This window comes from Rhinoderma darwinii, chromosome 10, assembly GCF_050947455.1.
Source record: "Rhinoderma darwinii isolate aRhiDar2 chromosome 10, aRhiDar2.hap1, whole genome shotgun sequence".
NCBI classification, from domain to species: domain Eukaryota; kingdom Metazoa; phylum Chordata; class Amphibia; order Anura; family Rhinodermatidae; genus Rhinoderma; species Rhinoderma darwinii.
Genome location: NC_134696.1, coordinates 90,058,739 through 90,072,140, shown reverse-complemented (window position 1 = coordinate 90,072,140; position 13,402 = coordinate 90,058,739). Strand labels below are relative to the sequence as shown.

Here is a 13,402-nt window from a genome sequence, read left to right as displayed (position 1 = left end):
AATTGCACATGCCCTGGCCAGCTCCTCTCTTCAGTGATCACAGTAACAGCCTGAGCTTCCCTGGGCTGTTTAGCAATGAGCATCAGTCGGGTCGGAGAAGATAGGAAAGGGTGAGGGCTCATATCGCCTGCAGTGCTAAGATCAAACAGCAAGTCAGGACGAGAAGAGGAAGCTGTTTATAGCATACCCCCCCCCCAACATTTCCATACTCATTCCTTTAAGCCCTGCCCCCGATTAGTCCAGGAAAGCCCACAAATCATTCTGGGAATGCCCACATTTATGCAAATGTAAGTAAGCCACACCCACTTTGTGAACTGTTCGCAGAACAATCCCACGAAAAACAGGGCGGTTTGGAGTTATGGTATATAGTCCTGGGATGTCCCCCAACTCTTCTTGCTGACCAGTGATCTCCACAACTGTCCTGGCAAGGCACGATCGTACCACGGGTGAAGGATTGTACCACAGGGACCCCCCACACAGTCCCAAGAGCATGCTCTCAATTCTTTAATGAAGATCCTTACATCCCATATACTATAATGTTGAAAGACCACACATGCATGGCCAGTTTTCACCTGGAACCATGCACTCCTTTTTTCAGGATCGGTGAGGGTCCCAGTGTTCGGACCCCCAATTATCTGACTACTGTGGCATATGGAGGGGTTAGTTTTCAGCACGGTAGAAGAACATTCCTGTATTGATTGGTTAAACTGAGTTTATGCACTAATAATTATTTTCAGAAAAAAAAGTCAGCCCATCCTTTTTATTCTTTTTCTCTGGCTGATGGAGATGTTTTTGGTTTTTGCACTAGATGTCTTCCGAGTCCTATGGCTAGAGGCAGTGCATTAATCTTTCCCGCAAAACTACTCGCAGTAGAAGTTAATATGCTGCTCTCTCAGCAAAGTAGTTAACTATAAGAGGCAGTTTTCTCTCCTTCTATGAGCAATATTGTGTGTGATAATGGACGACCCTGAAGAAGGATTGATCTTGAAAAATCATACCTGAAATAATATTATTTTTAATATTCCAAAAAGGAACTTGTCCTAAAGTCCAAAATTCGGTTCGTAACCACAGGGTACCTAGGGAGTAGCTAGGGAGTGAAGAGGTAACAGGGGCACTCATGCCCTTGTTCCTGAGAAGGTCCAAAGGCCCCTCTGCAACATAAAGACACCAGTATTATAAATGGCAATTGGTGGGCAGGGGCCCTGTTACAAATTTTGCATTAGGGGCCCAGGAGCTTCAAGTCATGCCTCCGGCAAGCCAGGTGGGGTGTGTAATTGATGAGGATTAACCATATTATGGATGGGTAAGCCTGAACGCCTTTATGCCAGATGACTATTGGTCCTTTATTTCTGGGCATATCCAAGACCAATAAGTCAATCTTACATACGGTAGGATACCAAGAAGTAGAGGACAGATGGAAGAGAGTATGACTGCAGGACCAGACTACATAGGGTTTGTTTGTAGTCTGTAACCATGGAGACATATAGGTCTGCATTGGAGCTGGAGACACAATTATTTTCAAAACGGCTTAATTTTATTTTTTCGTTTAGATGCATCGGAGCAATACAAAAAGGTTGCAAAGGCGTGCGGGAATGTTATTTTCATTTACCTTGAAAACGACATTTATTGCCTTTCAAGGCTGCCTGCATAATTGAATACTAATGAATTAATATTGATATATTCGTATGATGGAAGGCTATATATATATACACACACCGAGCTGTAACTTAAACAGTACAGACAGTAGATATTTTTGCAAAGTACAATTAGCAGCACGAATAACAAATCAATGGGAAAGAAGAAAGTCATGCTGTTTGTTGTACAATGTATTTACCCAGCGGGAGTAAATGGAAGGGTATTGGTTTCAGAACATTTCAGGGAAAGTGAGTTAATAGGCAGCCATTAGATTATGTGTAAAATAAAAGCTTTGTTCTTGATGGCTTTACCCGCCAGTAAATGGAAACACTTCTAAAAATGTAAAAAAAAAAAAACATATAAAACTAGAACGTACCAATAAGGGCTATGAACATACAGTTTGCACAACTCCTTGTCAAATACTAGTTCTCATAGCGACAGGCTGATCATAGGGGGAATCCTGCTGGGATCAGCTGCTATTGCCTGAGGAACCACTGTGATCGAGCTCCGAGCTATACGGGACTGAATATGGTGCCCCTAGAAATCAGAAGGGCATCTATTGATTTAATGGATGTCAACAGATTCCCAGTGCCAAAAGCCATTCTTGATGCAGTGACTGGGTAAAAAGGCTACTCAAACTTCAGTACAGTAGGGATGAGTTTGTTATTTGACTTGGTGCCATTTGTTAAGTTTCCATAGAATTGAAGGTAAACGGACTCATTGATTCTTAAAAGTGTTTTCCAGTTTCAGAAAATAGTTTATTGTTTATATATATTTAATACATTTTTTGTTTCAATAATTCACAGTTTTCAAAATCTCTGCTTGTTTTCTTGGAAAGACAACCTTATTTTTTTATTTCTAGAGAATCAATTCCATGGTTTTCAAGTTCCATGGTGTAAATAAGTTCCAACCAATGCACATTAAGCAAATAATTGTAAAATGTAATGGGGTTTTCTGATTTAAAAATGAATTTCCAAATACCCTATTATGCAATTCTAAGTTACAAGAGCAATTCCCCTGTTCAGGACCCTCATCAATTAGCGAAGAGTAGCTACAAAGAGTGTCTATCACTTTGGAGGACCTGGCACATCCATGCATTGCATGGACAGACCATTCATTTTAATGAGAAGGGTGTAATGCTTTATTTCCCCTGTGGTGGTGCTACAGCGGAATTAAACTCTGGCTGTCAAGGCATGCTGGGAATTAGAGTTTTGTTGGAAATGTCAGATTCATATTGATTTTCATTGTACTTCTGTGATTTTTAGTAATCTATAGCAACTAAACCTTGATGATTACTTTTCTTTTTATTGAGCTATGATGTTATTACATTACATTCTGTCAATTTATTCTACGGAGCTTTATGCTTAAGAGTGACTTAAAAGTGCGGATAAAAGGCGAGATTCAATTACAGTTAATTGCATGCGGCGTGCTAGAAGCGGAATCTTCGTGATTGATTTCCTTTAATGACTCATTTCATAGTGCGTTATTAGTAGTCTTTGTACTATATATATATAAATACTGTATATATATATATATATGTGTATATATATGTATATATATATATGTATATATATATATATATATATAGATATATATATATAGATATATATAGATATATATTATATGGATAGATCTGCAGTCATTTCATTTGTTGACCAATATTCCAAACACAGATTCATAAACTAAAATGTATCTTTGTGAAGATGTGTGTGATGAGGACGTGAACACCTTCTTCTACTCAATTTTCTATATTGGTTTTTTTATTTTGCGCCCACTTATTAACTTAAATTATGGACAAACAGGAGCAAATGCTACGGCACATTTTGTAGATGTACTCCCTTTCCCCCTTCTATCCTGACCACCACCTCCAAAACTAACTTGTTGTAAACTCGAGAAAGTACTGTGTTCTCTGACTATCCTGGCCTAGTGGTCCCAATGATGTCCCTAATTGTTCCAAAATGTAGAGCTTCCAGCAGACTATTCCAAATCATCAGCATGGTCAGCTTGCAGATGTTCCACACTCGAGTCCTAATTCCCAAATCCCAATCCCCCTCATCACATTCCACCCTGGAAAGTCCCCAGAATTGCCCCCATTACACAAATTGCTCAAATTAGCGTTCTTGCAAAAATCAGGACTCTTGCCTACAGCAGTGCCCCTATCATATAACATATACTCATCCTGATAACAAGTATACATAACTGGAAACAGTCCCGTTTTTGCAGGACTGCTTAAAAACTGGACTCCTAAGGGGTGGGACTTGCTTAGATTTGAATATAAATGGGTGTTTCTATGCTGTTCATGGGTGGGATGGGGCAGGGCTATAAAGGGAACCTGTCACCAGCATCTCACCTATTGAACTCTACTCACCCCTCGCTGGTCTCTGCTATCAAAAATAAATTGCCGTTATCCCCTCTACTAAACTTCTCCGGCAGTCTCGTTCGTCCCTCTTCCAATGCCCGTCGAAAACTGGCCCACCTTGAATGGCAAAATCTCGTCTGAGATTTCGCGCATGGGCACGTCATGTATGGTCCAACACAATTCCCTGCTTCGTTTAGGCCTCAAATCTAGTTACTGTGCATGCGCCGCTATGATGTGCGCACGCACCAGAACAGGACATTGATGCGCAAGCGCGGGATTTCGTATGTGCTGGGGGGAGGCGAGGAGCTGTCAATCAAAAGTAAAGAGATGGTGTAAACTCGGAAAGGCTTGAGGAATGAAGATATGACTCTTATGCTCATTAGCATACGGCACGGGGACACTAAAAAACTGAATATTAAAGATACAGAGCCGACTTAGAAGATATTTATAGGTTACATAAAAATTATTTTTCACCCACTTCCACCAGGTACTGATGGTTTAATAGGTGAAATGCTGGTGACAGGTTCCCTTTAAAATGTCCTGCATTTCTCTCTAGTCTACTTATAAGAACGTACATTTGTGCAGAAAATCAGCAGCCACTGGAATGTAGTCATCTCTTCCTGTGCCAAGCTTTATAGTATAAGGTCAGCACTTTCCATCAGGCAGAAACATTTTATGATCGGTCTCTTCTAACTAAACGATTGTCAGGGCCGAGTATCCAGAAATGTCTGACGAAATCCTAATCATATGTTCATCACAGAGTTGGAGATTCAGGAGTCACATAAGAGAGGCCACATCGTGGACACCCTGGCAGTATAGGCAAGCTGCACAATTCCTGTTGGCCACTTGGAGAGAAAAGAGGATACAATGATGGGGTCACTGCTCCTCCACCATGCAAAGATTCCAGATACAATGATGGGGTCACTGCTCCTCCTTGACCTCTTTTGGAATCTTCGATTCTTTTTATCCGGCCTTTGATAATCCAGAAAGTCTTATAATCCAGCACAGAGCTATAATATAATCTGCAATGACCAGTAGTAGGATGAGAGATTAGGAAATTCAGCTAATTTGAGGTTTTCTTTCTGAGGTTGTTTTCCCTTACAATTGAGTTTTACATACTCTTTTTATGTCCTTCCAGTAATCCAGAATATTTGATAATCCAGCGCCTATGAGGCCCCTTCAATGCCCAGTTAAAGAAATGTTTCCATTATATGCTTAACCCTGCCAAGTAGAATAAGAATATATTTTTACTATTCTAATCCGACCTTTTGCAACTGGAAACTATCCAATACGATGATAGCGGAGAAGCCATGGGGTATTCAAGTACCCACAACTTGCCCGACTACCTCCCTGTTGGGCTGTTTTATTAACATCTGTGTCTACTGCTTCTACAGTCCCATTTCTACAGGACTGCTTCATAAACTGGGCCCCTAAGTGGTGGGACTTGTTCAGATTTGAATAAAAATGGGTGTTTCTATGCTGTTTATGGGTGGGATGGGGGCAGGGTTTATAATGTTCCGCCCCTTGGGATTCAAATAGCAAAAAACGAAAGTTTTACTGCTCAACAGCGCTGCAAAGGAAGTTCAATGTGTAGTTTGTGTGAGCAAGAGTTCCAGTGTGTAGCGATAGACAATCCACGAACCAGTGAAGGTATAGATGGTCCCGATGGTACTAGTAGTTCCACGTGTATGCAGCCGATAAAATGATGTCTTCCACTCTGGAAAGAACCTATGTCTCCAGTGTGAATAGAGGAGGACAATAGTGCAATACCCTTTAACACTTTATTCGTCACATAAATTTATTCCATACTTACAAAATAGGACAAATATTCAAGCTCATAAAATTAGGATAAAACGTATGCAGCACGCCAAACAATCTCACCCAACCCTGGGTTTCCCCCTTCCGGCTTCCTCTGCGGCATCTCTGATGTGTCTAATTAATTAGTTTAAATAATAGTATTTTTACTAGCGGTGTTAAGGATCTGCCAGGCACAGCTTCTGTATCCACGCCCATAGGTAATCAGTCTGCACCTGCTTCTATGTCTGTGAGACTGACTCCATCTTCCACCACTCAGGATGGCAGGCTTAGGAGTGGGAGAGCCTATCACAGCCTGGCCAGACGGAGCTAGCTCCCGCCCTCTGTCTATTTATACCTGCCTTTCCTGTTCCTCCTTGCTTGTGATTCTTCTCTGTTGGTTTCCTGGCCCTGCTGCAGCTTCTTGAACTACTTGTCCCTGCTTCGTATTGACCCTGGCTTACTGAATACTCTTCTGCTCTGCGTTTGGTACCTCGTACACTCCTGGTTTGACTCGGCTTGTTCACTACTCTCCTGCTCTGCGTTTGGCACCTCGTACTCTCCTGGTTTGACTCGGCTCGTTTACTACTCTTGTTGCTCACGGTGTTACAGTGGGCAACTGCCCCGTTTCCCTTTGTTCTGTGTTTCCTTGTCTGGTTGTCTGTCGTGCACTTACTGAGTGTAGGGACCGTCACCCAGTTGCACCCCGTCGCCTAGGGCGGCTCGTTGCAAGTAGGCAGGGACTGAGTGGCGGGTAGATTAGGGCTCACTTGTCTGTTTCCCTATCCCTGTCATTACAAGCGTCTATTTAAACTAATTAATTAGACACGTCAGAGATATTATATAAGGAAGGAAGAATTGCAATAAAGTGAGGTATGAGCTCCGGAAAGAGAAATCTATGAACAGTGTCTGGAAACGGCTGCTTTTTGAAAAGGTTAATTATTAATAGAAGGGACACGTGGTGGTGAACAGCCTTGGGCACTGGTTTGATTCACATGTCATATAAAGAAGTTGCTTAAAAGACCTTTGGCAGATTATTGAGGAGTCTGTTAAAGCACAATCTCTAAATAATTCATTTCAGAAACATTTCTGAACAGTAAGACTTAGCTGAATATTATAGAAACATCCGTATATAATACAAACATAATACATATATACACAGTGGAGTCCCATTATTATGAACACCAGCTAATATCCAGAGTAACCGCCATGTGCAGCACGGACAGCAGCTAGACGGGCCGGGAGTGACTCAATAAGGTGCTGGTCGGTGGTGTCAGGTGTCTGGCGCTTCGCTGACTGCAGTACACCCCACATTTACTGGAGGGTGCGTGGGGGGAGGATCCATAGAGCGAACAAGACGATGGAGGTCCCACAGATTACATAGTTACATAGTTACATAGTTACATAGTTAGTACGGCTGAAAAAGACACATGTCCATCAAGTTCAACCAAGGGAAGGGAAAAGGGAAGGAAAAATTTCTACACATAGGAGCTAATATTTTTTTGTTCTAGGAAATTATCTAACCCTTTTTTAAAGCCATCTACTGTCCCTGCTGTGACGGCTCCTGCGGTGACTATTCCATAGATTCACAGTTCTCACTGTAAAGTAGGCTTGTCGCCTACTTGAACCTTTTTTTCTCCAGACGGAGGGAGTGCCCCCTTCTTTTTTGAGGGGTTTTACAAGGAACAGGATTTCACCATATTTTTTGTATGTACCATTAATATATTTATATAAGTTAATCATGCCCCCCCTTAGTCGTCTTTTCTCAAGGCTAAATAGGTTTAGTTCTTTTAATCTTTCCTCATAACTTAAATTCTCCATGCCCCTAATTAGCTTCGTTGCTCTTCTTTGTATTTTTTCCAACTCCAGGGCATCCTTTCTATGAACTGGAGCCCAGAACTGAACTGCATATTCTAGATGAGGCCTCACTAATGCTTTGTAAAGTGGTAATATTACATCCCTGTCCCGCGAGTCCATGCCTCTTTTAATACACGACAATATCTTGCTGGCCTTTGAAGCAGCTGATTGACATTGTATGCTGTTATTTAGTTTATGATCTACAAGTACACCCAGATCCTTCTCAACAAGTGACTCCCCCAGTGTAACTCCCCCTAGGACATATGATGCATGCAGGTTGTTGGTACCCAGATGCATAACTTTACATTTATCTACATTAAACTTCATCTGCCAAGTGGACGCCCAAACACTTAGTTTGTTTAAATCTGCCTGTAATTCATGAACATCTTCCATAGACTGAACTATATTACATAGCTTGGTGTCATCTGCAAAAATAGAAATAGTGCTATTAATCCCATCCTCTATATCATTAATAAATAAGTTGAATAATAGTGGTCCCAGCACTGAACCCTGGGGTACACCACTTATAACTGGGGACCATTCAGAGAAGGAATCATTGACCACAACTCTCTGGATACGGTCCTTGAGCCAATTCTCAATCCAATTACAAACTATATTTTCGAAACCTATAGTCCTTAATTTACCCATTAGACGTCTATGGGGGACAGTGTCAAATGCCTTTGCAAAGTCCAAAAACACTAAATCCACAGCGGCCCCTCTGTCTAGACTTCTGCTCACCTCTTCATAAAAACAGATTAGGTTAGTTTGACAACTTCTGTCCTTAGTAAAACCATGCTGGCTGTCACTTATAATGCTATTTATTGTCACATAATCCTGTATATAGTCCCTCAATAGCCCCTCAAACATTTTCCCCACGATGGATGTTAAGCTTACTGGTCTATAATTACCCGGGGAAGACCTAGAGCCCTTTTTGAAAATAGGCACCACATTTGCGCTGCGCCAGTCCCTTGGCACTATACCAGTCACTAGAGATTCTCTGAATATTATGAAAAGGGGGACAGAAATAACTGAACTAAGCTCTTTAAGAATTCTAGGGTGTAACCCATCTGGTCCCGGGGGCCTTGTGCACATTTATTTTATTTAATTTCGCTTGGACCATCTCTACATTCATCCAATTCGTATATCAACTGATATATTAACAGCACTGGCACCGGCTACATCAGCTGCTCTTTCTTCTGTTGTATATACAGAGCTAAAGAACCCATTTAGTAACTCTGCCTTCTCTTGATTCCCTGTGATCAACTCCCCATTACCATTATCTAGGGGTCCTACATGTTCAGACCTTGGCTTTTTAGCATTTATATACTTGAAGAATTTTTTGGGATTTGTTTTACTATCCTTGGCCACCTGCCTTTCATTTTGTATTTTTGCTAATTTTATTACATTTTTACAGATTTTATTAAGCTCTTTATATTTTACAAAGGCTACAGCTGTACCCTCAGATTTGTATTTTTTAAATGCCCTTTGTTTGTCATGTATTGCCCCTTTCACAGAAGGTGTAAGCCATGTGGGGTTTAATTTGAGTAGTTTATACTTGTTACCTATAGGAATAAATTTTGCACTATAATAACTCAAAGTAGATTTGAAAATCTCCCATTTATCATTTGTACCATTATTTGACATTAGTTCTTCCCAGTCTATATCCTGAATTGCAGCCCTCATCCTGGGGAAATTGGCCTCCTTAAAATGAAATGTTTTTGCCCTCCCAGCCTGCGTTTGTTTTTTACAGTATAGGTAAAATGTAACTATATTATGATCACTGTTACCGAGGTTTTCACGAACATTGACATTCCCAACAAGATCTGCATTATTAGAAATGACCAGATCCAACAGAGCTTCACCTCTAGTCGGGTCTTCCACAAACTGGCCCATAAAATTTTCCTGCAACAGGTTGAGGAAATGTCTCCCCTTTGCAGTTGAAGCCGAACCATGACACCAATTAATATCCCGGAAATTAAAATCTCCCATTATCACTACAGTACCCGCCTGTGCAGCCCGCTCCATCTGTTTATATAGCTGACCTTCCATCTCCTCAGTTATATTGGGGGGTCTATAGATTACACCAAAAGTAATTTTTTCAGTCTTTACCTCCCTTTCTAGTTCCACCCACAAGGTTTCAACCTCCTCACAGTATTCACCCACTATTGTCTCTTTCACACTCGCCTTCATATCACTTCTCACATACAGATATACACCACCGCCTTTCCTATTTGTCCTGTCTTTCCGAAAAAGTGTAAAACCCTGTTGATTTACAGCCCAGTCATGTGAAGAGTCCAGCCATGTTTCAGCAACACCAACTATATCTATATTTTCTTCCAGTATCAAGGCCTCCAGCTCCCCCATTTTGCTTGCTAGACTTCTGGCATTTGTGAACATACACTTTAACTTGCCTGTCAGTTTTTCACTTTTATTATCAGAAATGTGATTTGACATTAATCGGGCCTTTTTATTTACACTGATGTTTTGTAACGAAAGGATCTCCTTATCTTGTTGTCTAGTCCTCTCCCCACCAATATAGTCTGACCCCTCTCTAACCTGGCTACCCCTTTTTTTTCTACATTGACCTCCCTCCTCAGCCCTAGTTTAAATACTCAATTGGGTTCAAGTCTGGTGAATTAAGAGGCCAGGGAAGTACTTGGAAGTCTTTATCGGGCTCTTCCAACCACTGTCGGACATTTCTAGCCGTGTGACATGTCGCATTGTCTTGCTGGAAGATTCCATCTGCCCCAGGGAAGACAAACAGCATGTATGGTGGGACGTGATCTGCAATGATGGATTCATACCCAAATCGGTTCAGAGTTCCTTCCACATGGGTGAGTGGCCCAGAGAATGTCATGAAAAAATTCCCCAGACCGTAACGCTGCCCCCACCGGCTCGTGTTCTTCCAACAATGGTTGCAGGGTATTTGTTATCTGATGTTTCTCGCCTGACATGCAAACGTCCAGCCGTTCCATGAAGCAGAAAACGTGACTCATCGGAGAAGACGACCCTTTTCCAATCATCGGTTGTCCAAATCCAATACTGCCTTGCAAATGAAGACTTTTTTTCCAATGCACCTTTGTTACATTGGAGCAGTGACCATGCGTCTGCTTCGGAGCCCCATACGCAGTCGGGTTCGTTGAACTGTTGTTTTAGACACACGTCTGGTAGCCCCCTGGTTGATTTTCACTGTGAGCTGCTCCACTGTAGTGTGTCGTTCGGACATCGCGCACCTTCGTTGCCAACGTTCACCTCTCAATGGCACGTGGTGCTCCGCAGTTTCCACGTCGGTTATTCCCAATGGTGCCATTTCTCCACTCAAGATACACTTTCACCACAGCAGCACGTGAAACTGTGCTGTTTGAGAAATACTGCCACCATTGGCCCAAAAAGCCAATAATGATCCCTTTTTGCAACTCTGATAAATCGCCTCTTTTACCCATGACAACAATGAGTGATATGTGATCAGACAGCCGATCCCACCCCTTATATACCCACCAAGCCCACCACACATCACTTCCTTCATGGGCTACGAGCTGCCGATGTTGAAAGTGGTCATAATAATGTGACTCGATTGTGTATAATACACAATACATATAATACATATATACAGTGAAGGAAATAAGTATTTGATCCCTTGCTGATTTTGTGAGTTTGCCCACTGTCAAAGACATGAACAGTCTAGAATTTTTAGGCTAGGTTAATTTTACCAGTGAGAGATAGATTATATTTAAAAAAAAAAAAGAAAATCACATTGTCACAATTATATATATTTATTTGCATTGTGCACAGAGAAATAAGTATTTGGCAAACAAGACTTAATACTTGGTGGCAAAACCCTTGTTGGCAAGCACAGCAGTCAGACGTTTTTTGTAGTTGATGATGAGGTTTGCACACATGTTAGATGGAATTTTGGCAACTCGGATCTTCAGCTCCCTCCATAAGTTTTCGATGGGATTAAGGTCTGGAGACTGGCTAGGCCACTCTATGACCTTAATGTGCTTCTTTCTGAGCCACTCCTTTGTTGCCTTGGCTGTATGTTTCGGGTCATTGTCGTGCTGGAAGACCCAGCCACGAGCCATTTTTAATGTCCTGGTGGAGGGAAGGAGGTTGTCACTCAGGATTTGACGGTACATGGCTCCATCCATTCTCCCATTGATGCGGTGAAGTAGTCCTGTGCCCTTAGCAGAGAAACACCCCCAAAACATAATGTTTCCATCTCCATGCTTGACAGTGGGGACGGTGTTCTTTGGGTCATAGGCAGCATTTCTCTTCCTCCAAACACGGCGAGTTGAGTTAATGCCAAAGAGTTCAATTTTAGTCTCATTTGACCACAGCACCTTCGCCCAATTACGCTCAGAATCATCCAGATGTTCATTTGCAAACTTCAGACGGGCCTGTACATGTGCCTTTTTGAGCAGGGGGACCTTGCGGGCACTGCAGGATTTTAATCCATTACGGCGTAATGTGTTACCAATGGTTCTCTTGGTGACTGTGGTCCCAGCTGCCTTGAGATCATTAACAAGTTCCCCCCGTGTAGTTTTCGGCTGAGCGCTCACCTTCCTCAGGATCAAGGATACCCCACGAGGTGAGATTTTGCATGAAGCCCCAGATCGATGTCGATTGACAGTCATTTTGTATGTCTTCCATTTTCTTACTATTGCACCAACAGTTGTCTCCTTCTCACCCAGCGTCTTACTTATGGTTTTGTAGCCCATTCCAGCCTTGTGCAGGTCTATGATCTTGTCCCTGACATCCTTAGAAAGCTCTTTGGTCTTGCCCATGTTGTAGAGGTTAGAGTCAGACTGATTCATTGAGTCTGTGGACAGGAGTCTTTTATACAGGTGACCATGTAAGAGCTGTCTTTAATGCAGGCACCAAGTTGATTTGGAGCGTGTAACTGGTCTGGAGGAGGCTGAACTCTTAATGGTTGGTAGGGGATCAAATACTTATTTCTCTGTGCACAATGCAAATAAATATATATAATTTTGACTATGTGATTTTTTTATTTTATTTTTATATAATCTATCTCTCACTGGTAAAATTAAACTAGCCTAAAAACTCTAGACTGTTCATGTCTTTGACAGTGGGCAAACTTACAAAATCAGCAAGGGATCAAATACTTATTTCCTTCACTATATATATATATATATATATATATATATATATATATATATATATATATATATATATATATATATATATATATATATATATATATATATATATAAAACATAATAGATATAATACATGTACATCTAATTTAAATATAATACATCTAAGCATCTAAGGCCTCATGCATGGATCTAGTAGGGATGCACAGAGAGTACCCGTGGCTTCGTACTAAGGCGCCACTTTAGAGGTAATGCCTGTAGGGGAAATTCTCCACCTAATACGGCTTCTGATTGAACGTGCTATTAGAATCTAACAGAGCTCTGTATGTCTTCATATGAAATTGGAGGCACAATAATGGCCCCTAGACTTCCATGGGTGCCATATTGTGGCTCCATGTAGCTCAAAGGCTGTTACTAATCCATAATACGGCCATGTGCATGAGGCTTATGCCTGATTTACACATAGAGATTGCTGCAATCTAACCACAATGTTATCACGAAAGATAGAGAAGGGCCAAAAACCACACTGCCCTTTTCTCTACCAAGGGAAGAATAAGCTAGCACTCTCTCTAGATACAGGGGTGTGATGATGTAAACATACACCAGAAATGGGGCCCCATTATGATTATTGCTCTGGGGTCCT

General features: G+C 41.5%; 1 protein-coding gene across 1 annotated transcript in view; it reads right to left on the bottom strand.

Moving 5' to 3' along the window:
• Window positions 1-13,402, bottom strand: part of SHANK1 (SH3 and multiple ankyrin repeat domains 1) — a 382,494-nt gene that overhangs the window by 192,903 nt on the left and 176,189 nt on the right. The window lies entirely within an intron of this gene.